We start from the raw sequence: 27,104 nt of genomic DNA, 5'->3' as shown, positions 1-27,104 counted from the left end.
CATATTGATCAGTGAGTCAAGATTTTTTCTAGTAATTCATGACTTCTTGTGTTCTGTGAGGTATTCATTTGACATGACAGAAATGAGAAGATGAGTGCTGTAGAAGTGTTCATTTTTATAAGTTAGGAAAAGGCCACGTCATCTTACATACAGATAATTCTCAAGAAAATGTATTTCGTAATTAAAGTCAAAAGTAAATTCCATGCATTGTGTGTAAAGCAAATGCAAAATGGCTTTTTGTGTGTCAGGGGAACATTTTATGGAAGAAAGCTTTAAGTGTAATGATTTTAAACAGTGTTTCTCTGAGGTTTTGTGTAGGAGTTTGTGCTTGTGTGGTCCTTCTCTCAACCCGTTTGCCTTATTTTGATGTTGGGTTCTTTCAAGGTGATCAAAGCTGGGCTCTACGTGATTCTGTGCCCTCTCTACCAACAAGGGGCATGGGAGGAATGCAGAGTTACATGGAAACATGTGATCTGATCTTTAATAGTAGTAAATGTCTCTAAGAGTCATTCAAACACACATTTCTTCTGGGGTATAAACAGAAATGTACAAATGTGCAGGATTCAGAGGCTTCTAATGTTATTGTCTCTCTCCTTCAACACTCATGGTTTTAGTAGTGTTTCAGCCGATCTTATCTGTTTTAGGCCTCATATTGATGTTATGTTGTGACGATTGCCTTTTAAGCAAAATTTATATGAAAGATTTTTGGCCTTATTCCTTGATAAACACATGTATATATGCAGCTGTGCAATTTATTTGGGACTTTTTGATGAAGTATATGTGGTTTTTTTTGAACTTTTCTGTTTTTTGCATATTTTGCGTGCTCAGTTTTCTTCTTTTGGAAAAGGCATGTTCGACTCTAGAAGCAGCCCTGGTTTCAAAAATAAAACTAAAATCTAAAATCTGCTCAGCTGTTGTAAAACCATGATCCATCTCCAGCTTGTGTATCTTTTTTTTAACTACCTCAGTCAAAAATGCTCTGAGGACTCAAATGATTGGCTAAAAACAGCAGCGTGGGAGACAGCTATTCATTCTTTATTTGAGGTGCGTGGAGGCAGCCGCTTTCCAGGCGAAATGCAAATGTGTTTCCTGATGGTGTCATGAAAGCCTGGACTGTTTATAAAAAGGCCATCTATTTTCATAAACTTTCATTTTGGATGTAGAAAAGCTCTTACAGGGAATGAGATGGTTTGTTGCTATGTCCTTGTTCATTCACTTCGTTTTATCAGTAGATTTTACGAAGCGTTAATCAGTTTTTAATTTGAGGTTTATGGGGATTAAATTAGTTTTTAATGTATTCCTTTAGGCTAAGGGGTCATATTCTTATTAGCATCATTGTCAGCGTAGTATGACCTTAATATTCATGATAAATTAAATGATTACAATAGGGCCCATACGGTGTGTAGTTAGTACTGTGACAATCTAGGCTATTAAGATTGTGGTATCTCCAATTTTTTAGGAGTTCTGCAATTTATTGATATATTAGTTGTGTGATTACTGGCGCTCTTGAATCCAGTAGGTACATCCTTGTTGTTCTGCACCTTTCCCATAGTATTTTTACTCTTTTTTTAATTGTTATTTTTTAAATCATTTTTGCTTTTTGCCTAAATACTGGACATGAAGTATTTGCCACTGAAGTGAAATTTCACTCCATAAATCACACTTGAAAAAAATATTATATAACTACTGAAATGACTTTTGTTCTTTGTAATTGTACTAAAAAATCAACTAACTCAATCTTAATAAAGGCATATTATTGCTTTATTAAAGTCTTGTTTTTCTGCAATGTTATAAGGGCAATTATGTTTTAGAGCCAGTCTTAAGTATGAAACAAAAATAAATTCCACTCAGCCTGTTTGTTTTGTTTTCCACATAAATAAGTGTAAGCATGTAGGTTTTAAGTCAATTAAATACATCTTTTACTGTGTTTTTTCATTTTTTTATTTATCCTCCACCAATAAAAAACATTTGCTGTTACACATAATGGTTTATTTATTTATCAATGTTAACTTTATTTATTAACTGTTTAATAACAAGTACATTGCACCAATGAACTACACGGTGAAGATAGTAAAAATAATCTCATGAGTAGTAAAATCACAAATAAGACTTAAAATATGTAAAAATTGATAAAAAATGTTATTCAGTATAAAATACAGAATTTGCAAAAATTAAGATATCAACTTGTATTTAAATCAGGAATACTGGCCAATCAGGAAAAGGCCAAGGAATATTGGTGAGTTTAGAAAAAAATATCTATCTTTAAAAGTCTTTATACTATGAGCAGCTCTGATTTGTTTTATAATCAATAATAAGATATCTAAATTTTCTGTCTGATTGTGAACACAGAATAATTAGCCAAGATTACACCACAATGTCTTCCTTAATGCTGATAGAAGTTCACTTTCTTAAATCACTGTTTTTGTCACAGTCATTCTTAATTGTATTAAGGTGAATAATAACAGGTTCACCTCAGAGAACTTTTAAATCCATGGGTACGTTACCAGTTTGTTAGGTCTCTAACTTTTTGAATTGTTCTCCAGCTGCCTTGTTTTTGTCTCTGTTTTTTTTTTTTTTTTTTTTTTTTACTGATATCTTAATTTTAAGCATGGAAATAATGTTAAAACAGCTAGATTTTATTTTTTAACATAATTTCTGTGTGTGAAATGTGTGTGTGTGAATGGATGAAAGAACTTCAAAGTCCAGATAACTTTGAAGTTCTCTGGACTAGATAAAGCTGTACAAGTACAGACCATTTGCCATTCATAATCAACCTCTTAGTTAAGTCAGCATTAAATATTTTCATCTCTTCGTGTTTTAACAGTGTAGTCAGAACAGTCCAAGAGCTTCAGCGTATTTTCATCCTCATTGTCTCCCGCTGCAAGGGCCTAAAAGACTATATAGCTGCTTTCACAGTAAACATCTGCAACTTTCTCCCTTGACAGACAGTAAGTCTCTCATGATGTCTCAATCCTGTTCTTGCTGACAAAATACATTTACATCTTAATCTGCCTCTCAAGACTAGTCCACCTTACTTTGGTCGAGTTGTGTCAGCACTTCATTGATTATTCAGCTGTAAAGCTCGTGATCCTATATAGTTGAAGTGGTGTTTCAGTGCATACTGTCTCAGTGTTAGTGGGTGCATGTCTGCAATTTTTACCTGGAAAAAGCTTCCAACAGGTGCACTGAAGCCTGTTTAGGCAGCTTTTGTGAGCACTATACTTTGACCTGCAGGGATAATGTCGAGAGCAAATGAGTGAGTTGCATAACGCAGGTCATGTTTCTTTCAGTGTCACATTGTATAGGTGGCTCTCCCTCTCTCTTTTCTGCTTCCATAGTTTTACACACTCACATTCAGTTCAGTTGCACAGACTGCAATAAAACCTATAACAATCATCTTGATTCTTTTACACTGTTCAGAGATATAAAATAATCATTGGTTGTTGCTTTGGAGCTTTACCAGTTGATGCTTTTAAAATCAGTTTAGATTATAAATCTCAATAGAATTCAGCCATTTGCAGTAGCAACAATACAGTCTAGACTCCTTCTTTTTACTTCTGTGCTTCACTTTTTCCTTGAAAGGCAGCTATTAAGAAATGCATTGAAAAGGGTTGTATGCTTTTTTTTTCTGGCTACATTTGTGCATCTATTTCTAGATTACATAAATTATATTGCAGCCTTGAGATGATTTTCTTCTATTGCGTACATTTTTCAGCTTTTCTACTAGAAAATGAACAAACTATTTTTTCCATCCAAAAAAAGTACAAATCGCATACATAAGATGTATAGTTAAGGATCATGGAGAGTGCTCCATGCTCCCTGGGGTTCAGAACGTTTGAAATATTCCTGCTCCAAGGCAATGGCGGCAACAACTGCTTCATCACACATCCCCTGATGTTGAAACAGTTTGATAAAATCAGTTACATGTAGGGCTGCATGATTTTAGAAAAAAACCCCTAAAATAACATTGTCAAATACTGTGATTACAATTTAATTTAAGATCACACGTTCTGATCTCATCTTCTTTCTATCATAATGATCACAGCTAGAGTTGCAAATTATATTGAACCCCAGTCATCTCTACAATACCAGTGTTTGATGAAATTTAATTTTATTGACTAGACCACTGAAATTTGTCACAGTTGGGGGCATTTTGTAGTTGGAAAGGAAGTACTGCAAAATGTGGGGTTATCACAGTCAATATTATAAACAATAACATTGCTCCTTAGTTTCACATTCACTATCACATTAACACTTTGTTTCTAAGGGTTGTACTCATTGGTCAACTATGTCATTGCAGGATGTTAATACTGCTAGAATATCACATCCAACTAATAGTTGCTCTTTAAGCATTCGTTTGAATTGATGTTGATACAATACATTTTACGTGGCAGTTACAATTATGTTTGATTTTGCATCTTTAATGTTAAAAATATTTAAATGTCAGAAGTACAGATTGAAATATGTGGAACTAACTCTTTAGCAGGACAATAGAAATTAAATATTTTTTCTGCAGGTAGAGCTTCAGCCATCATGGAACAGAATAGCTATGAGCTAGAAATGAATCAATCTGGCTTTTCTATTTAATATGTATTTTCAGTTATATTTTAGGTTTGTCTTTCCTAATCACATTTTTAAAAACCTTTTTGTACTTTAACACATACAGTGTGAACTCATTGGTGCAAACTTGTATTCTTTAGAATTTAACAGTTAAACACAACAAACAGGAAAGCATAAAAGAGAAAATGTGCTGTAGGTTTTGGTGATATTTTTTTCATCCTACTGAGAATGAATGGATTAAAATATTGTCCTCATTTTTGAATCAAAACATATGATTTATACTGAACTCAATACAATTAAATATTCTTTTTTGTCTGAAAAGCCTCAACATTTATTGTTTTGTGTTGGAATAAATACATTTTAAAATGACAAGTTCTCTCACTACTTCCATACCTTCATTTCTTGTCCATAACCTGAATCTCAATCTTATTCCAACTCTCTTCTGGCCCGAGTTTAACCTACTTCTTCAAAACTTCTTGTCTGTAGTTGTTGTAACATCTCTCTAAAAATAACAAGTATCACAAATGTCCTTGATGTCCATACAATACTTCCACTTCTAGGGTTAAAAGTTTAAATTGGTTTATCACATAACCTTAGAGAACACCTAGACAGGAACACAAACATGACCCGACCCATGGCTCTGTTTTTCCGTTTTCACAGCTTTACCTGTCAGCGTCTCTGAATGAGCATGTGTAGGTGGGTTCATGCAGGTGTGTCCATTACTGTGTGAGGGAGAGGAGGGACAACAGGCTGGAAAGCAACAGTATGGCAGGCTAAAAGGGGCTGTGCACAGACATACAGAGAGCAGGGTGTCAGGAGTATTGAGTTCATCACACAATGACAGGGAACCGAGTCTGAGCCCTGTAAGTGGAAGCTGCCTTTTCACAATATTTAGGCCAATGTTTTCCATAAAGCAGACTGACAGGGTTAAGCCAGGTGAAAGCTCTGCTCCGTATTGATTTGACCCCTCAACTCCAGCCAGGATGGATATTGATTTCTGACAAGATACAGGTTAACAGAGGATATCATTACACTGAGCCATAAAAAAGGGAAAAAATATTGCTGTAAAGGGATTTTTAGTTTTTACTGCTTTTTTTTGTCTTTCTCCAAGTGAAATTCTAAGATAGATAATATTTACAAAACATCTTTCACACAAACAGAAAATGGGGAGCCTTTTATTGGTCTGTTTTGCAAATGCTTTACACTTAATGTCGTTGAGTTATTTCATAGTTTCTGTGGCGATATGCTAATTAATCTCTATAAAACAGCCAGCCAAGCCAATGAAAACACAGTGCAAACCAGATTATATTACTGCTACTCTTGCTGTCACTCAGAATTACCCAAAAACTTCACTCAAACAAATCTGAAAATAGCGTGCTGTGTTGTGCCAGCATGGTTCTGAAATCTGACCCTCATGCAGAATCTGTCTGTCTGCACTCTCAGTATAATATTGTGCAACAGTAAGCCAAAGTGGAACAGAGGAGACAGTTGTTAACATGACCCAGCAGGTTACTATAAAAGTGTATGAATACATTGAAAATGTCTGCAAAAATTCTGAAAATATATATGCTAAAGAAATTAACCCAAGTTCCACAAGGCAGGATTAAAGCAGGGAAGCAATCAAGCTCTCTCTTCAAAGGACACATAGGTTTCTGTTGTTAGAGTCACAAATGGTCGTTATGTTGTCTGGATTTTTACTACACACAACTTGAACGATTCCATTTTTTGGTTGAAATTCCTCTGTTGTGAATTTGTTTTTTATCTTTGCATGCATGACTCAGCAAACTACAAGGCTATGGGCCTTCCAAGTGTTTATGTGATACGCAAAGGTTGCTTGTCTGCATTTGTAAAAGTTTGCTTCAACTTGTGGTGCGATCCGTTTGGGCTCAGACGTTCCATCTTACTTTCACTTACATGTTTTTGAAGTGCTTTTGCTGAGCTGTCAGCAAAGTGCCAGGGCAACCAGAGTTTTCTTTGACTGTATAATTGATAGAATTGCTCATTGCTGCCAATCCAACCACCTGTTGATACACCCTGCTGGTCAGCTGGCTGAAAGGAGGCTCCAACACTTTTACTCGGCTTACAAGAAAAACAATTATAGCCGTTTGATAGATGCAAGCTAATGCAAGTCATAATTTTGTGGAAGTGCAAACCTACTTTTGAAACTATACTTGGACCGCCAACAGTACAGAGCCATGCTCTACCCAAGCAGACTGATATATCAGCTAATATCAACTTGCTGTTCCTTCAGTGTTATTCTAAAAAAAGAACAGAAAAACCCTGAACCTTTCTGTGCAATATGCATGTTTTACTTGAATACTATGAAATTTTATAGGTTTTATTCCATGTTTTTGTGTAAGAAAAAAACATAAAACCATAAAAAATAAAAATTAAATGTTATGGATTTAGTGGACTCACAGTGATTGATATTGCTTACATTGGTAGTAAGCAACAATGTATTAGCTAATCTTGTCACTAAACGGAACAGCCAATCCAAATTTAGACTTTTGAAAAAAAGGAGGATTGTCCAAAGAAGAACCAGTTAGCTGAAATTGTTTTGTTTTTGTATTGTGTTGCTTGTAATGGATATTTACTCTGTAGTTTGGAATGGGAGTTGGCAGTTGAATTCTCAGTCACCATTAATGTAGGACATTGTCGATTGATGTGTGAGAGTAAATGCAAATCTGTTAAAACATGCGAATGAGTTTGAAGTGCACTGCTTTTTTGATTTGAGTATTCCGCTTAATGTTCAGCTGTATTATGTGAACGGAGATGAGTTTGCTTCACTTCAAGTGGTTCTGAAAACAACAAAATAACACTGAATAGCTGTGCCAAGTGCTTTTATCTGTACATATGCATAACTCTAAACACTTTGCATGCAGGACGTAGAGTTAAGCTCACACAATGGGTAATACATGCCATCACATCATTTTGCGTGCAGTTTCTATGCATCTGCTTCTTAGGTTTTGGAGATTGAGTTCTCAGCACAATAGGAGGCAGGCCCAGCATCAGCAGGGGGAATATGATGGCGTGATTAATACATGTCGAAGATTGTGTTCATTGAACTGTTTGAAAAAATTGTCTGTGCAACATTTGAAGAAGCATCAGAGCTTTACTTCATCTTGACACCTTTAGTCCAGAGATACAGCATATAATTAAAGTGTCATTTGTCTTCTCTCCTTCTTTAATCAGTGTTTGTCTGTTTTCTTATGAAAAAGAGTGAAAATTCAGATTTTTATTTTTTGAGAGGACATTATAAACATGTAACCAAATTTGTATGTAGTCCACCGTTGATTAGTCAGTCCTAAAGGGCTGCTCTCCTGTATGTTTTAGATGTTTCTCACGTTTAATTTAAACTTTTCAATTCGTGGCCTCTGCAAAGCTTGATCACAGGCTGAAGAGGTAACTTATTTATTTGATCTAGGTACTTATATAAAACGTAGAGTAAGTAGGTCCATGAGAACTGGAGTTGAACTCTTCTGATTTGGTCAAATATTCTCCCTCCACCTTTTTTGCAACACAGTGAGGAATTTTGCAAATGTGCTCACTTATTTCCACAGAAACACCAAGATCTGCTGGGAAATTAGAGATGTTTAGTTAAAGTGAGCCAAACTCATGAAACATGCCTAAATGAACCTTAATAGCTATGTTTTTGGGGGATAAAAGGAGGACACAAGCCTCAAACCGGTGTCTCATGTGGGTAAACAAAGCCTGGTTGCCATGCTGATTGGGCGTCAGTGTATAAATAGCTTGGGTGTTGTTCTGAATAGTCCTCAGAGAGGGCAAGAGAGCAACAGAAAAATGGAATACCAGTGACAGAGATAGTGTGGGATACGGCAAACAGATTTTTACAAAGGTCAGGAGTTTTTAAAGATTGAAAAAACGAAGCGTGGGATAAGTTTTAGAAATGAATATGCAGATATGTTTCCATTATGTTTCTTATTTAATGGTCTTGATAAACTTTTTCACCTTGTTATGAACTCATTTAGCTTTGTGATATTATGTAATTATAAAGTTTGAGGTTGTTTAGAGAAGAATTTTGTGAGCATTTGTTTAAAGGTTAAACTGATAATTGCACTGAATGCAAATAAAGGTATAAAAGGTACAAAACTCTGCAGCATAGTAAAATACTCTGCCTTGTAAAGTATTTATACAACCGAAACGGTTTTCTTTTTTGTTACATTTGAAACAGATTCTTCATCTGTCACATACAATCCCAGTATGATACACTGAAGTAACAACACAAAATGTGAAAACATTTTAATGATAAGGATACTTTCTTGTAACACATTAGTAGATTTTGCAAAACCACTGTAAAACATTTGGTAAACGGGGCCAATAAAGTTGAAAAATGTGCTGATGTTTGTTTTTCTGCAGGGAATGTTGGCTGTAGCTGCGGACAGACAAAACTGAAAGGACACTGAGACATCTGAGACGCTTCTCCTCCACTCCTGGAAAGACTCAGTCCTCACATCAGTCAACGTAAAGCTCTGGACGATTGTCAGCTCCCAGCTGAGCAGGACGCTCCACCTTCTCCGCCCACGTAGCTCTGACTCCTCTGCTCAGGTAAGAGTCAAGTGAGGCACTTTTTACAATTAGAATTGTCAAATTATTAGCTGCTGTGTTTATCTGTTGCGTGTTTGTGAGTAACAGTTTTGTCATTTGTTGCTTGAGAGTGATCTCTGACATATGGTCCTCTTTCGGAAGACGTGCTGATGTTGGGAAGTTAGACTGGTAATAAATCTGTCAGTTATGCAGAAGCTGTCAAGGGATTGATCTTAAGTGGGCAGGAGAGTGGAATATTTTTCTGCCAGGCCATTTTGTAGCCATGGTAACCAGAAGCCTTTGGCTTTGAATTTTCTTTGATTGATTCGAATAAGAAGGAGTAAAAGCAGTAGTTTCAGTTTGTGGCCTACTAAGTGCCTTTAAGTGTTTTTTTGTAGTCATTGAAAGGCGACTATGGATTGTTTTAAATGAGTGTTATCGCTATTGCGCAGAAAATGAAGTTTATATTCCCTAGGTTCATTACTATGAGAACTATATTTCTTGTCTTAATTTCTGTGCAAAATAGTTTTTAAAACATTGCGAAGCAGATGAGCTTGCCTTTTATCCTAATGTGCTTAAAAAGTGAAAGGTGAAACGCCGTCTACATAAAGAAGTTGATTGGTGTTTAAATGTGGATGAAACACTGTTTATAAGTTGAAATGTTTAGGCTAAATTTAGACGGGACACATGGTTACAAAGGTAAATGTGCAACATTTTCTGTCTCGGCTTAATTTGGACAATCACTGGCTGACTGGAAATATCTATAAAAAGATGTTTGAATGCTTATCTTCAACCAAATTCTCTGTTTGCTACTTTTTATTGGTTTATGTAACTCCCTTCTGCTTTCCTAATTTTTGTGTCATCTTTGCTGTACCTTTTGCAACTCTCTTCTCAGTTCTTTGCCCTTTTTTCACCTGTTGGATATTGGAGCGCACACTCTCTTATGCAAATAGATTTAATAAAGGGGTTACTTAGTGTGGAAAGTCACTAAAGCAATCTCTACTTTTTCTATCCTCTCATTGCCTTGCTGTTGTTATGGAGGAGATGAATAAGTCCAATGGTTGAAGTCCTAGAATTTATCCTCATTTTAATCCCTTACAATCGAGGGTAATTCTCTTAAAACTGGCATACACAATGCACAAGTACATGCAAGTGTTCATCATGTCACATCCATGTAAAAAATGTGGAAAGAAAAAATTGGTTATGCATCAGTTTTTGGAAACACTAACTTGAAAGTTTGCTACTAACCAAAACATGTTCTAGGTTTACTTCACACAGTTAAAACTTGGTTTTTTCATGTCAATATTGCACCACATAAACATTTTGAATTAACTGCAAAGACTGATTTTTATTTCTTCATTAAATGTTTTTGTATACATAAAATGAAGTAGGACGACGCATACCAAAAAACTGCCAATATACAGTATGTCATAACTCTTTGCTTTATCAGTTTATCTGTTTAATTGTCTCCTCCTCTATTTGTACTTGTAAATTTTAGTTTAATTTGACTTGACTGACATTGAAGCTGCTTTTACATTTTTATGTGTCTTCCTGCTTTTACTGTCAATAATGAAAGCTAATATGAATTTTTATTCTTTATTTTTGATAAAAACATGCTGCTTTTAAAGATTGGATGGTCCACTTTTAATATACCTTTAAATTCTAATTCTGTTTATGCTCCTAAACTGATCAAGTGGTCACTCGTGTATTTCGGAATCAATATCTTTGCACTTATTCTGATTATGCTTACCTTTATGATAGTTGGAATAAAAACTCTGCATGACTTATAAATTATGATGTTAATGAAGGAGCTTTCGGTTTCCCCCAAAGATTGACACATGGGTGCAACTGCCTAAATCCATGCACACACACAGCGGTCACACACTGCGGTCTTCACAGGAAAATGACTGTCTCTTCTACATTGATGCACCTAATATTTTTCACATGTCAGGACATATCTGCAGTTCATTGTGTCTAAGAAGAACTCTGCTCAGTCTAAGTTTGACTTCCAAAAAAGCAGGGTTAAAAGTATATGCTGAAAGGTAGTACCACTTCTGAGAGCATTCATACACAACACTGTTCGTGACAGTAACATATGTGTATGCGCTATTTCTTTCAACTTATTAATATAAATTCAATATATATTCATATGTTCAACTTTAACAACCAAATATTCAATTATATGCCTTTTTTGTTTATAAGCCACCAGTGATATAGAAGGACGCTCCCCAACGACATCACTAAATTTAGCTCTAAGCCACTTCAGCGTGCCGGGGGACTGCATAATTCTACAAATATGTTTTGAAGTACAGACTAATTAATTTATTAAAATATCTGCAGAAATACAAAAAAGGAGATGAGAAGTAATAGGACGAATCTGCATACAGAAAGCATAAGCGTAAATGTTAGATGCCGATAAGACAAAGGAGAAGATAAAGCTACATTTTGTAAGGTGAGCCTCAGCGATATTTATCCCTCACAGTCTTTCTTCAGCAATTATCTCTGTTGGGTGCAAATTAGACATTTTTCTCCCTTATGATTTATTCTTTTTGCTGGCTTTTTATTCAGTTGACAGTTGCTTTTCTCTAAGCAGAAAACCCATCAGAAATGAGCTGATGCAGGGATGGCAGTCTAAAAGCTGTCAGTGACACTGACATCGGAGTCACCAATTCATAGCTTCGAGAACAGTTTGCCCAGTTTACATCAAGCCGAAAACATCAAGCCAGAACTATAATCTGAAACTTAAATCTATTGAAATGAATTGCTATTTTATTTGTTGATCAGTATGCTTTGCCCTCTAAGAAATTATACAGCATGAAATGAGTATTTTCTTTTTGCAAATTTTGTGCTTTTAAAATGCAGGTACCTTCCAGTTTGATACCAAATCTGAACACCGCCTGTGTAGACACAGATGGAGCAGTGGAGCTGCTGCCACTTCAGACATGCTGCTCACACTATGCTCAAAAACACGCACCTTGCAGTGAGCAATCTGCTGCAAAGTAACAGAAAAATCCAACCAGAACTACTCGACTCAAATATCTGTGCAAATGTTGGAGATGTGATTTCTCAAGTTGTGCTGTTGTACCCTATAACAATTTTATATTCTGATGTCTGTTGCGTTTTTCAGAAGGAATATGCCCTAATCCAACACTGATCACATTTATTGGCATACAACTTTTATGAAATAATTTGAGACTTAACCTGCACTTGACAAGCTTCAGGATAATTTGAGAGCAACCTAAACTGACAAAGAAGGGAATATTTTTGAAAACAAAAAGGAATGCTAGTCCCTTGTTAGTGCCTATGAAACTGCTACGATCCAGTGAGGACTCATTAAAATGTGCTTGCCTAACATTTTGCAAGACTTAATATTTCCCCTTTAATTTAATACCTGTTAGATTTACATACACTAATGGGTGAACTAGAAAGCCTAATGTCTTACATTAATGGAGTGCAATCTCCTAACAACATTTATAACATTTGTCACTTCCCTTTAAAGGTCTGTTCAAATGTGGTGCTTTTTTCATGGTAAAGTTAGTTCAGTTGTCATCATTTATCAGTGGCATGATATTCATTTACATTTTTTTTAAGTGCAATTTCCAAGGTTCTATTTAGATTGTCAGATTGTGGTCAAATTGTTTGATATTTTCAGGTCTGAACTAGGTCTGTGCTCAGTTATGAAAAGGGTTCAACTGTCAACATGCCTCTCTTACCTGGTCAAAAATAGTTTTCCAGTTGAGATGTTAGATCATTGGTGTTTATGCCAAACATCATAAATTACATCATATTTACCTGATAAAGAAAGACTCAAAATTCAAGGATGATACCACTGAAATAGACAGCCATAGAAAGGCATTATAATATCCTAGGCAGTGTTTATTACAATCTCTTTTAAAGCACCTAGATAAAAGATTTACTTTTGCAAAAAATATTATCATGAACAAATGGCGTTACTATGATTCAAACAAAACTTAAGTTTTTTTTCTTTAAAACAGAATATTTAATTTTTCTTTATTTCTGTGATTTTTTCCCCTTCATTAATATAATGTATCACACTATGTATTTTCTACTTTGATATAAAATTTTTAAAAAAGTGTTTTTTAAGGGTGTATTGAACAAATGCCTAATTTTATTCCCATGGTGCCAAGAAAAATAAAAATCAAGCATACAGCATTTGTTAATTTCTATACAAATTATAGACCTTGACAACAGGTTAAATAATTATATGTATATATTTTTTAAAATCTATGTCTCCTCTTCTTGTTGTTAATTCCAGGTTGTGTCTGTCTCCCCAGTCTACTTAGATGTGACTGCACAGCTCAGATCAAACATAAAGATATGCACACTTTTTACTGAAAGCATCCCAGTGACACACTTTTAACCATTACTGGCTGTAAATTTAAATTCAGATGTTAAAATTACTTCCTGACAGCTTGTTTGCAAAAAAAAAAGAAAAACTCTGCATGGCTTTGATTTCTTTATCAGTGATTAGGATGCGGGAGATAGTTTTTATGCCAAGAGGAAGAGTAAACCTTGCAGGGAAATCCTGACAGTGCTTTACAAATTCAATTAACTCTCAGGGATAGATTTTTTTTTTCATTTGTTACTGAAATATCCTCTCATCCATTTCAATGTAGCCTGCAGTGGTGGCTCACTGTGATGCCAAAGATGTCAAATTACTAATTAACTGAGAGCTGCTTTCTGTTAAAAAAGCATCTCTCATGCCTTCAAGTATTCACCAATCCTAGGTTGTTTAGTTCATAGATAAATGTTCATTATTCCAGTTTTTATTGACATCAGTTAAATTTGTGATTTAACAAGTTTAGCAAGTTTATTGCTAAGAGTATTTTAAGAAAGCATTGGGTATGCAATGCTTATCACCAAATAATTAACATAAAGTCTTGTACTTAACACATTTTATTGCTTCTACATAGGATCTAGTTACATTTGGGGCACATTGCTGCTTCGAGGGGTTAAAACAATTGGGGAAAATAGTCTCAGTGTGTGAGAGCGTGGAGTTTCCCTTCTCTGTTTTCTTGTAATAGCTTTACTTGGCTTTATTTGATCTGGGCCTCTGCTCTCTCGTAGTAGGATTGAACTGTGTTTGGAGGGCAAGAAGGAAAACACACACATTCATTTACACATGATGCCGAGACAAAGGAACGTGGAATTACAGAGAGTGTACATTTGCTTTTAGCTCAAATATCACCGTCGTTCATAGAGATATTAGTTTAGATACTTGCAACCGGCCAAAGGTAAAGTTTACCATTTCCAAAATGTTACCACATTGTTATGCACAATGCTTTATCAAAGGGTGCAACAGTAACTGAAGGGAGAGAAAAAAAGCACAGATACAGAGTATTTTTATCCAAGATACCCCTTCAGATTCACTTCAGTTTCCAAAAGATCAAGAAACATTAATACTTGAACCTAAGGATGAATATATTAGAATTTGAAATTCAATCTTCCAGTGTCCATGTTTTATAAAGGTTTGACCTGAATTTTTGCCAACTCAGATAATTGACAATTTTAAACTGTCTTCAGCATCTTATAAAACAATAATCAGCACAGCTACCATGATTAGCATTATCAAAACACCCATTCCTATGTGTGATCTTGGGAGAATATAGATCCTTACCTGAACTCACAGATTTTCAAAAGGCTGCCAACATTTTTAAATCCAATGACCAACAGAGCTTAAAGGAATGTTATTAGGATCATGCAAACATTGTCTAGATCTGATCTGACTGTCCCCTTGTTTTTGCTGAATACTTTGATTGTTTGATCATTTTTATAAGGTCAGTTAGTTCAGAGTCGAGTGCAACATACTTAAAAATTACACTATTCTCATGTCGGAGTTCTTAAATAGAGCTATTTGCCTAATGTTTGAGGAAATACTTGCTAAAGTTAATACTTTCTATTAAGCCGAATAAACATGTTTCTTAGTTATTTTTTGGCAATAATTTTGTGATTGATGAGAAAATTTAATAAAGACAAAATTGAATGCTTTATTTTCCTCATTAATTGTCACACCACAGCTCTTTGAAATGCTGCTGTCTGGCACAAACACACTTGGGCTGACTCTGCACACTGTAGAGTTTGTTAATTACCTTATCTGGTGTCTGAGAGTTCAATCGCTCTTCTGGTTGTGAAGAGAGAAAGAGTGGACAGAGATAAATGAAGGGCAGAGGAGAAGAATGAATGAAACAGTTACTCATTGTCCATGTCACGCCTCCTTAAAAGTAGCAGGAAACAATGAGGATTTTGAAATATGAACTTCTTAAGTCAGTGATATTCTGGAACTAAGAAGCACAATTGAGGTTATTAAATCTGGGCTGTCAGGAAAAAGGTAATCTCTCCCTGCTTGTTAAATTTTGTTCATTATGTTGAGGTATTGATTATTTTGACAGTTTTGCCCTGACTACACCATATGCATAATGAAAAATGTTAGTTTCAGTTTTGTGCAGTGGAATCCTGGGAAGCCTGGCACACATCATGCAATTTCCAAAATCATATAGGACCTGATCTTGTCACACTGTGCAAGCTCAACATTGTGAAATCTTAATAACAAACTGCACAGTGCTAGATGTAACACAGCAGAACATGTCGCTACAGTACAAGAGACATCTGTCCAACAATAAATGGACGAGAAGTCATGAGTGTGATTATTAGAGTCTGAAAAGAAAAGGAGGAGACAGCTGTGGTAGCTCTTGTGAACGGGCGAAGAGAACAAAATGATGGCAGAAAATATCTGACACATCTTAGTATTTCCCATAGGTTGTCTTTGGTCTTTCAGTGCATTTGTCAAACTGAACGATCACTGACCAGCAATTCAAACTCGACACCCTAGATTTTTTTCAGAATCGTTTTACAGCAAAAGATTTTGGCTAAGACGGCCAATAATCACACAGTGTGAACTTTGCTTTAGAGGCTGCAGAAGAGTTTAGACTGAGACTGGTACTAATTGGAAAATCAGAGGGAAGACTTGAAAGTTGATGTAAACAGATGATCTCCATCCAGAGAGCTTTGGATTTATTCTAACATTTGTATTTAGGAATGGATAAATTGCTTAGGGAAATTACTAATAAAATGTCTATTATTAGCGCAAACCTTCTCTACTTCCTTTGGCTTCCTATCATTACATACAACCTAACTTCTGCTGCATTCCTCTTTGTTTTCTCTTGTTTCTCTCCTGCTTTATAACATTAAGCAGTGAGTAATGATGGCTGACATCATCTCTGGCTATGCTAGTCCTGACTAATTGGCCAGAGCAGTCTGACTGCATTAGATGTTATTCCTTTAGGGTATTCCCTGTCCTCCGCCTCCACTTTTGAAAGATAACCCTCATTGTTTGCATAGACTACAGCAACATATTGCTTCTGTTATAGTGGGTTTATTGTATTCACTGCATGACAAAAACAAACTGCGTTTGTTGAAAGCTGTTTATGAAATTAGCACCCCTGATTCATATGCTGCGCGTTTCTAAATGTGAGAGATAAATAATGTTAAAAGCTGTGATTGCTGTCGAGCTTGACTGGTCTCGCTAATTGGTACCATCTGAAACGCACGTCTTGGGATATCTAGAGAATATTACAAATGCACTACAGGGACGCTAATGTACCTCTGAAATGTCTTTGGTTATTGTGCGGATGCTCTACCAGAGAACAATAATGCTTGAAAAATTAAGTTGCTCTTTGGATTTAGAAACAGCCTCCTCTCATTTACTCCCTCTTCCATCCGTCTGTCTTCTCTCCTTAACTTTAAGTGCCACCTTTTCAGGCAAGGTATTAGGATTACAATAATGGATGCCTCCCCTCTCACTCCAACTCCTACTTGCTCTCCTTCGCGTCTCTGTTCTGCACATTCTGTTCTGTACATCATCTTGGCCACGAGGGCTGTCTTCTCTCTGCGGCTTAATACAATCACATCAGTATACAGTAAGTGCACTGTGAGAGCTAGATGCAATTGAGAAGAGTGATGATAGAAAAAGGAGGGTACAGGTGGGTGCAAACTGGCATGAGCGATCACTTCATAGGAAGGTAATCACCTGAAGGCAGGACTGAGAAATTATCCATGTTAGATAATTTCCATAAAACACAAATGTCTTTTACATGATCAAGGAGTTACTAATTTTTTGCTGCCCTTAAATTGGATTTCTCTGAACTTTTGGTTCAGATGCTCTTTTGGTCTTAGAGCACCCTTTTAATGACACAAAGCAATTGAAAAAAAAAATAGGAGATAGCTGGTTAATTAAATAATGCATCAGTATTTTGTCTTTATGGTGAGGGGGGTTCTGAAGTAATCAACAGTTTATTGTGACAAATATTTTCACCACTTGAGCTCCATTCAGCAGCTTCAGCTTTTAGTGAGATGAATGACCATGGCCTTTTGTGTTGCCTGGGAAGTCCTTATGCTGAGACCTACAGAGAGTTTATTGCATTTTACAACTAGTTCGTATGATGAAGTGACATCTCTCTGAACACCCACCCACTCTCTCCTACCTTTCCTGTTCTCATCATGCATCAGTCTTCATGTGGCTTACTCTTCCTTTGAGCTGTTACCTTTATTTAGTTTTTTCCCTCTTTGGCAACCCTATCTTCACTTCCTCCCTTTCATTTTGATGTTATATCCGCATGCCTCTTGTGCTTCTGATGTTTCACTTTGGCCTAATGTTTTCTTTATCTTGTTTCTTCCCACTTTTAGTAGTTGGGAGCGTCACTACATGCATTTCTCATCAGAACTGCATTTCCTGGAGCCTCTTTAATACCTGGTCTGTTGATTTTACTTTGTGGTGCAAATCTGTGCCACTTGTATAAATTACATCCGGTGATGATTTGAGGCTCCTTCTCTGACTGTACAGACCTTGGAAATGTTATACAACAAGAAGGTGCCCAATAGCCACTTATCTCCACTATCTGACTGTTATTTTCAGCAGTGAAACTATATTTCATTTCAGTTACATTTCCTAACTTATTGCAAGTCACTCCAAGCTCTATAGAAAACAGAAACTGCCACAAATCTTGAAACAGAGACGATGAAAGAGGGAGCATCAGTACTGTGTCAAACTTAAAGACCACTTGTCACCATATTTTAGCAACAGAAAGAATGAAAATCTTGAAATGTGAAACAGAAATAAATCAAAGTTTATTGCTTTCAGAATTTATAAGTGTAAAACTGATTCAAAACTGATCGTTTGAGTTTTACCCTTTAAAAAGGAAAAAGTTTTTTTTAATGGAAGATCACATAGCATCTAAATTTTCACTGTCTTGAAATCTGTAACTCCACATAGTTGTAAACAGAAAATAGACTTATTGACAGAAAAGTCATTACTAATATGAATATGTGAAATGGATCTGTCCATACTTATTGGTAATACAGAAGAGCACTTTTACTACAAAGACAGATCATCGATGTAGGGAAAGTGAGTATGCTCTGTCAACGTCAACAAAAACAGCTTCTCCACTGGAAAAACCTTTCGCCCCAGGAACAAATTGGAGCCTTATATGCAGTTTATATCTTAGCTACTATAGACCTAAGCATGACCAACAGCTAGGCAACTAAGGTGGTGACAAGTGTTTGTTAGCATAAAGTTTATGATGCAAGAGAATAAAATTTCTTTCTTTTTATCTCCTAGTACAAAACATCTGTTGATTTTCATATTTTGGAATAAATCAATGAATTCTCCATCCAAATATTCCTTTTGGCTGATTATCCATATTGACTCCTTTTTTATTTTGTTTTTGTCTGAACCAAAAGCAGGACAGAAAATTGGACTGCAGCTGCCACATGAATATTTTAACTTCCATTCTCTCCATGACATATGCTTCATTAGCCTCACAATAATTAGGTGGAGAAAAGTGGCACAGACCTACACATGGATCCCTATTTTTAAGTAGGCAGGTAATGCAGAGGTTTGGAAAAATGGTAGGGTTGAGATCTATAGACATCAGAATAACAGATGTTAAAAGCTGCCAGAATTTTAGTGCTTTGAATTATTATTATTATTTATTTTTTATTCTTTTTACAAGAACACTCACCACAGAGTGTTTTAAAATGACTCATAGGGTTGCTGGTTTGTTAAGTCTCCTGGCTGCTGCTTTTAGACAACATATCCAACTTCCTGTTTCACACTGAGAAATATCAGCTTTTTGAATATGAATTTCAGCTGCCTACTTTTCTATCACTGCATTTTTTTATGTATTATGCTTTGATCCCTTTTTCAAATGTAACATCATGGCTCTTGCAATTTTTGGCTTCTTATCATGCTGCTTTGTGCTTGTTTTGCATTTTAAGTAGTTTTAGGTTTCTGAGATGAAAATCTATGAAAATATAGTTCAGTTTCTTGGAACATAAAAGTTTTTGTGAAACTTTAAACATTAATGTTTTAAATCCCTGTGAAGTTGCTAAGATCTTTAAGGCTCTTTCTTTCTACTTTTTACCCAACTACACTCCCACTTAATTCATGATGTTAATATTTTCACAAAGTTTGGTGATTGGAATGATAGATTGGAAATCTGAAAAAGTCTGTGATGTTTGGCCAGTGTAAAAGACTTGCTTGCAAACCAAATTACCAACTGCTCCAGTTTTATCATTTCAGTTAAGCAGAAAATATATGAGCTAAAGTGGAGATTAAACTGGGAGATAGCTGAAATAAAATGCTGACTATATTAAACCGGTAAGAAGTCCTTTCACAATAAATAACTCCTTCCTTGGAGGCGCAGGCTGTCTTCACAGAGACTATCTCCAGTGTGATTTTGTCCACAGACAACCACCATAAACACTATTAGATTTTTGCTTTAGGTAAATTTTTATTTAAGCTAACGCTACAGATCTGAAAATAATATGATCGAGACTTCCAAATTTCTGCCATCAGTAAACATAATTTTGAACCAAAAAAACTTAGAGGTGGGTGTTGTTCTGTTCCTCTAACTGATATTTTTTCTATACATATAAAAATATATATATTTTTTGTCTTTAAGAAGTAGCACATTTGATTCTCTTCACATTTATAATACCAAACATTTTATTATTGCAAGATCTGCTTTATGTTGTATAACAATTTCTTGTTAACAACAAAAAGGGAAGCAAGGGCTTCTGGTAAATATGAGTTTTCCTTGGGAATTCATGTTGCCTGAGTAAACAAATCATTACTCTTGTACTGTGTGCTGATATTTACACCAAAAAAAGTGGCAATTGGAAGGGAACTTAGATGTATCCTCATTTACTCAATACTTTTGAAGAGACCGATGATGATTGTCTACAGGTTTTCCTGTACTGTGAGTATTGAATCAGATATTAAGACATTGCTTCATGATGCAGTTTTTGAAATTAGCTGCCATACTTCTATACCAAATGTAAACAAATGAAGGTGTTATTGAACTTTGTCTGCATAACACTGAAGTTTCTAGTAAATAAAGACAAGAAGGTACATGTCCTTCTCTTTACATAACAGTTTTTTTTTTCTTTTTTCTCTTTTTGTGTTTGCCATTTAGTAAGCCTTCTAAAAACAACTCTGAAACACAGTTCATCAAATAAAACCTACCCTATCCCAACACTTTCACCTGGTGTTTGAAGTGGCTTGACATTTCCCTTGATGCTGATCAAAACTTTTACATTCTTGTTTTGTTTTTTTTCCCCCAACATGTTTTCTGAGAGTAAAGCAGAGATAATCTTGTAAAAGCGCTCTGAATGTCATGCCTTTTCCCACTGAGCTCTCAATTAGCTTTTTAATTTGTCTGAAGATCTGCTCAGGTAGCCTGGCTGCAGTCAGGGGCCTAACACACATGCAAAGACATTAATTGTAAGACATAATAATTAAAAAAATTTAATAGAAATTTATTTTGGAAATTTGTCTTTCTTGAAATTGTTGAAAAAGTGTAGGAGCCATCTTTTGGCCTGCTAACAGGCAGTGCACAGCAGCAGCTCAACTCAGCTAGCAAAAAATAGTATGACTAAAAATTGTAGTTTTAAAACTGTTACTATTAAAAACGTTGTGTCTTGGATTAAAACAATGTTGGTGCATAAAGTTCTGTGATTTTATTGACTCAGTGTAGCTGAATGGACACATCTTAATTAATATATTACCAAAATATTAATGTTTGGACATTAAAATGATGCATGATGCTAATTTGTATTAAGAAGCTGTTATATGCTATGTGAATTTAGATTAAGCCTACTGTTCCTCCACTCTTGGTAGTAGTTGCACTAATACTGCTAATAATCAGTAAATGTACTTCAAAATAGGGTTTAAACATTTTAAGGTTTAGTACATGGAATCAGTTTGGCTGGTTTTCTGTCTTAGTGTTGCTTCATATCAGTATTTCCTTTTTTCGAGCTACTTTCTACTTCTTGGAGTTCTGGATTATAACAGGGTTTTGCTTTCCTGCTGTTTTAGTTTATGCTACCCATGTCTTCTGTTGATCAACTTGCAATAAAACTCTCCTTTAATTTTACCATCTGGCTTTCCTCGATTCTGAGCCATCTGTTGCAGTATAGTATGTTGCAGTGTACTTTTCATGATGATTACGTAGTTTAAACTGAACCTCCTATGGTTCACATCTGTTTAATTTAAAGCCAACCTTACCTCCATCTGATTTGTGAAAGGACATTTCAGTTGTAGTTCACTGTCAGAAAAAATTATTTGACTTCATATGAGAACTAAAGGTAAATGATACTTGCTGTGAATTTTTCGTTATTCTTTTTCAAATAAAATTTCTGTCATGGACTACAGAACAGAGACATTTTATCACAGAATTTGTGTAATACAGCTGTTTGCTGTAAGGCAATGCAACTATACTGAATTCTGATGCTACTTAATGCAGCAGTGTAATAGCTTCAGATGGGGAGCCTGCTGTACAGTTCAGTGAGCCTAATGACTTCAGAAGAGTCTGTGTTTTAATCTGAACTGAGGTTTGAGTGAATTGCTTCAGCTTCAACATTACCGACTGAGATTATTTACCTGGATATGGTGACACTGCAATCAATTGTTTCTTGTCTGCTCAAATGAAATATTTCTAGGTTAGGAGGAGGGACCCCAGTGTGCTTGTGTGGATCCGTCGATCTGTGAGTGTGAATGTCTTTGACAGTCAGGATTACATAACTGACATGCCTGTTGCTGCAGGTCACCACACACACACGCACACGAGCGAGTTTGTTTGTAATACCTTGTGGGGATCATTTTTCCTGACACATACTTTATGGGGACCCACTGCTCCTTGTGGGGACCAGGCTTTGGTTCCCACAAGGGGAAACGCTGTTTTTGGGTCGGGGGTTAGATTTAGGACTAAGGTGTGAAGGTGTGAGTTTTGGTTAGGTTTATTGTTAGGTATGTAATGGTTAAAGTTAGGATAAGGATAAGGCTTAGGCTGTAGAAATGAATGGAAGTCAATGGAAAGTCCCCACAAAGATAGCCACGCATGTGTGCTTGTATGCGTGCGTGTGCATGCATGCGCTCGCTCGCTCGCTCACTCACTCACTCACTCACTCACTCACTCACTCACTCACTCACTCACTCACTCACTCACTCACTCACTCACTCACTCACTCACTCACTCACTCACTCACTCACTCACTCACTCACTCACTCACTCACTCACTCACTCACACTCTCTGCCACCGTCTCACAAATATGTCTAACCCTCAGGGTGATTAAATATATTTTCTTCACAATCTTCACAAACATGATATGTTTTTTTCCTTTAAAATGTTTCATTTTTTGGCCTTTTAACCTCAATACTAGCTTATTGGTAACAGAATTTAGACTGTAGTATCTTTGTTGCATTTTTAAGAGATGACTTAATTCCTGGAAAGTGTTTAGCTTGGGACAGAACACACAGATGGTCATATGATACGAGAGTGAATAAATAAACGTGCAGATGAGGTTCTGAACTTCTACAGGATGTTGGTCATTTTCCCTTTGAGTCTCTGATGTATTTGTATGGCATTCATTCATCATCCTTACAGTTAAACAACCTACATTTTTCTCAAGAGTTTTTAAAAAAGATTTCAGAAATGTCATTCATTTAGTTGTTTAATTTAATATGACGTTTTAAATAATTCTATTAAAATTTAAAAATGTGCAACCCAGCCCAAATTTCTGAAGAATAAATTTTATTTTATTTTGCTAAGTAAAACCAAGGATCTAGTATTTGTAACAAAGGATTGAGGTGCATATTCAGACATTAAGACCTTCACAAGGTCTTCTTTAACTCTACTAGCACCAGGGGATCTGCATAGTTTCATTATATTTGTCAAACGTTTGTTTTGCACACAGTGTTTTGCCCCTGTGAATGTAAATATACATACTGTATACACAATAAAACTGGAGAAGTTCTGTGTGGATTATGCCAGGGTCCACTTTGGGCACTGATTCTATTCTAAATGAAGCAGGAGTTTGTGAATTATTGAAATGCCTGTCCTCTTTTCCATGCTCCATCTTTTTCCTCTTTCCCTCTTTAGATCTCTATTTTTTTCCCTGCGTTCCTCTTTCTCAGACACGCTCATATCATCGCTTATCGTTTCTTTCAGACTGACTTGTGGACCAGTGGTCTCGTATGTGTGGTTGTGTGATATTTGAAGTGGAGTGTTGGTTAATCTCGTGTTGTCTTTTGGGACAGATTTGGCCCATATTACAGCCTGCTGTTACTGTGTCTGAAATCTCTTGTGCATTGAGACAGTCATTATTTACTGCCGCTTGTCATCCCTGCTCCCTCTCTGGCTTTTTATTTATGCAGCTCCACCCTGCCTTGCAAAAGCAGAGATCCAAATGCATCAAATTTCGTTACTTTAAATCTTGTTTTACTTCTATCTACAAACACATAGACTAGTAATGATTATAAAATTAACATAGTCAATTCCAACTGTAACACATCACAAGCCAGATCAACCAGAGTGGATTGTATACCATCTACCACCCACAGGAACAGGGAAAATACTTTTATTCCACCTTCAACCCTACCATTTATCATCTAGAGCTTATCGCTGACAATGACTCTGCCCTTTGTCTTCTCTCTCTGGCTGTCACACACTTCCACATAAATGTTCCTAATCGAGAACGATTGTGAAAGGGTGGGCCTTTATGTTTGTATAGATTTGGTGTCATGCATCTGTGCTTGGTGCCAACTTATTCCTGATTGTAGCTGATGGAGTGTTGGCAGTGGGATCGGTTTTTGGTTCTTTTACTGTATGACGGGAGGTGATGAATTGTGTACTCATAACAAGCTCATCTTCACAGGGAATTGATTTTATGTCAAGTGTTTTATATGTCTATATATGCAACTATATTCTCTTGTTAAACTTTTATTATAGATATGAGATTAATGATATGTATAATTCACTCTGGTTGGATTTATTTAGTGCTGTTGATAGTAGGGTTTAAGGAAGTTGTTTCTTCTTTTTGAAAAACTATAAAATCTTTTTAAGGGATCCCATGTGGGATCTTGTAGTACTATTGCTAGAAGCTTAGTGTGTATGACATATACTGTATATGAGCTACATGGAGGGCTGAGAGCGGAGAGGACCCAACCTTTTAAGATGTCCATAAGAAAGATGGTTTAAATTCCTATTTTCCTTAATGCTCAGGTTTAATCTTGGTGATTTGTTCTACCATAGATCTGAGGTGTGGTATTTGTATCCACTGTAGTGTTTATCGCTCTGCATCTGAAACACTGCCTCCTCTATCCTCTATGCACATCAGTATTGATATGAACATTTACTGGTCCGGTTATTTATGAGTCTCCACCCTGGTAATTTTCCATTGGCTAATTCATTCTCCAACTTAAATCAAATCCACAGCAGCCCCATATTTGTTATTATGACAATAAGACTGAGTTATAAATTGTTCTTCTCCTGAATACATTTTTTGTTTGATTTATGTTCAAATCTGTATGTTATTTAACGTAACAGTACTATAACCGTTCTTTTTTTCAAGCTCTTTATCTTATTTACCATATACTAAAATTGAAGACAAAAGCTCTTTCCCATAACCTTTTCTGGTATGTTTGTGTATATATGTGATTCTGCAAAGAGACAGATCCAAAGGCATCCAAACTTTGTCAAACTTGCATGAGCTCTGACACACACAATCCCCATGGGTTTATGCAGAAACTATTTCCTGTTTGGGGCTGGGGAGCAAAGGGAAGTAGTGAGGGTGAAACAGTGCGTCATGACACCAGTGGGCATCCTGTGTGCTCTACCACGACTTGGGTGGTACCAACATATTTGTTGTCTAGGATTCTTAATGGATCCAATTGTTAAACCACTAAAAGAATAAGTTGAGCTTAAAACAAACCGTAAATGTTGACAATGTACAATTTGCTTTTGTTTACAAAATTACATAAAAATAATACTACAGTTTATACATTAGTCACATTTATCACGTTTGTGTTAATATTGGACAATGAGTGTTTTTGAGAATAAGACTAGACATGGACATGTTTATCTTTTTCACCTTTGATACTGTAAGGAGCAGGTAGATATGCTTCTGGTAGGGTCAGTTCAACCTCATTCAGGATGTGGAAAAACCTATTGATTAAAGCGACTTGATCACTACCCCACCTGTCATGGCAAAGCTGCTAACCAGAATAGATGCTAGCTGGCTTCGCAATAGCTGATTGAACTACCCTAAATTGTGAGATCTGCTTGCTGATTTCCTTTTATGATATGTAGGGTATAATTTGTAAAGAAGCTGCATTGCAAAGGAAGAGAAAAAAGAAAGAGCCATTGGAAAGTCAAACTAAAGGAAATAATTATCCAGATTAATAAAGGTGTTGAGAAAAAATTGGGATTGACTGTCGCAGCATTCGGGAGAATAGCTTCACTGGTGTTCTCTCAGGGTATGAAAACGGACTAAAAACAGAGACAATGTAACACCTTCCTGTCTGGGTGGATCTTACACATTCACCTTAGGAGAAAAATACATGATAACGTATTATTTTTGTGAATTTTATAACACGTTGTCTTCATATCTTTGCACGATAATACTCAAATGGTGTGTATGTTGTAGAAGCTGTTAACGTTTTTACAAATGGGAAAATAATTATTGTTCATAACATTTTCCTCAGTGAATATATTTCTACTGAGGTCATTAAAGAAATCACACCAATATCTTTAACAACCCGAATGCAAACAAAGATGTCCAAAGAAATTAATCTATAATTGGTGTGTAATGAAGTGGATTGATTCAGGAAAGAAGAAAAGCATTTGCTGATAATAAAATCTTCTGAATATGTATTGTATGGAGACATTATCTACAACCGTTTCTTTAAATGTGATTTTCTCTATTCTTTCATGCAAACTGTCCTTAAATCTTGGAGGATCTGTTCACCTTTTCTGTGCATGAAAATATTCAGTTCTAGGTTCATTTAGACATTACAGATATTGTGAAGTTGGATGGAAACAATGAATACTCCCTCCTCCAAATACTTGGATAGACTACTCGGCAACTCTTTGCATTGAATCAAAAGCAGAAAATCATTAAACATTTTTATGTATTCATTCATTTATAGCAAATAATATTATTGTTTCAACATTGACCAATATTATAGCAAATTGCATATTTTCCTACTTTACAGTGGCATTTGGTTCCTAGGTAGTTATTTTGACTATTTTGACAAAGACAACCTGTCTATGGCCATCACCTCCAAAATGTGATCTCAGTAATGCTTCTCTGTGCTTCCTTTTTTGCTTTTACCCTATTATGGCATGCTTCTTGAGAACTACCTTGGTAACAACAAACCTTTTCATGAGCCATCGATTTGCACTGAACCAGTCGATATTGCTTCGCACAGATAGGGGCAGGAATAATAGCTAAACACTGACAGATTTCAGCTATTTTGGACTTCATATGCCTTTTTGCTGCTTCTTTTCTACCCATGCTTAACACTCATTCCCACTGTCATTCCACTTTATTACAAATAACTAATTTAATGGATTAATTTGTCTTGATATAGCTGTATCTGAAGCTGCTACCCCCGCGACCTGACCCGGGATAAAGCGGAAGA

At 35.9% G+C, this 27,104-nt stretch overlaps 1 protein-coding gene across 4 annotated transcripts in view; it reads left to right on the top strand.

Annotated features, from left to right (window-relative positions):
- atxn1a (ataxin 1a) overlaps positions 1 to 27,104 on the top strand; it is a 104,214-nt gene that overhangs the window by 21,947 nt on the left and 55,163 nt on the right. For all 4 annotated transcript variants that reach the window (XM_032581660.1, XM_032581661.1, XM_032581663.1 and 1 more), the window contains exon 2: positions 8,938 to 9,126. The gene's annotated coding sequence lies outside the window, so the exon portion shown is untranslated. The remainder of the gene's footprint in view (positions 1 to 8,937; positions 9,127 to 27,104) is intronic.

The sequence above is a fragment of the Xiphophorus hellerii genome, chromosome 13, assembly GCF_003331165.1.
Source record: "Xiphophorus hellerii strain 12219 chromosome 13, Xiphophorus_hellerii-4.1, whole genome shotgun sequence".
In the NCBI taxonomy this organism is placed as follows: domain Eukaryota; kingdom Metazoa; phylum Chordata; class Actinopteri; order Cyprinodontiformes; family Poeciliidae; genus Xiphophorus; species Xiphophorus hellerii.
The sequence above is the reverse complement of the archived record's forward strand: the minus strand, read 5'-3'. Positions and strand labels throughout refer to the sequence as shown.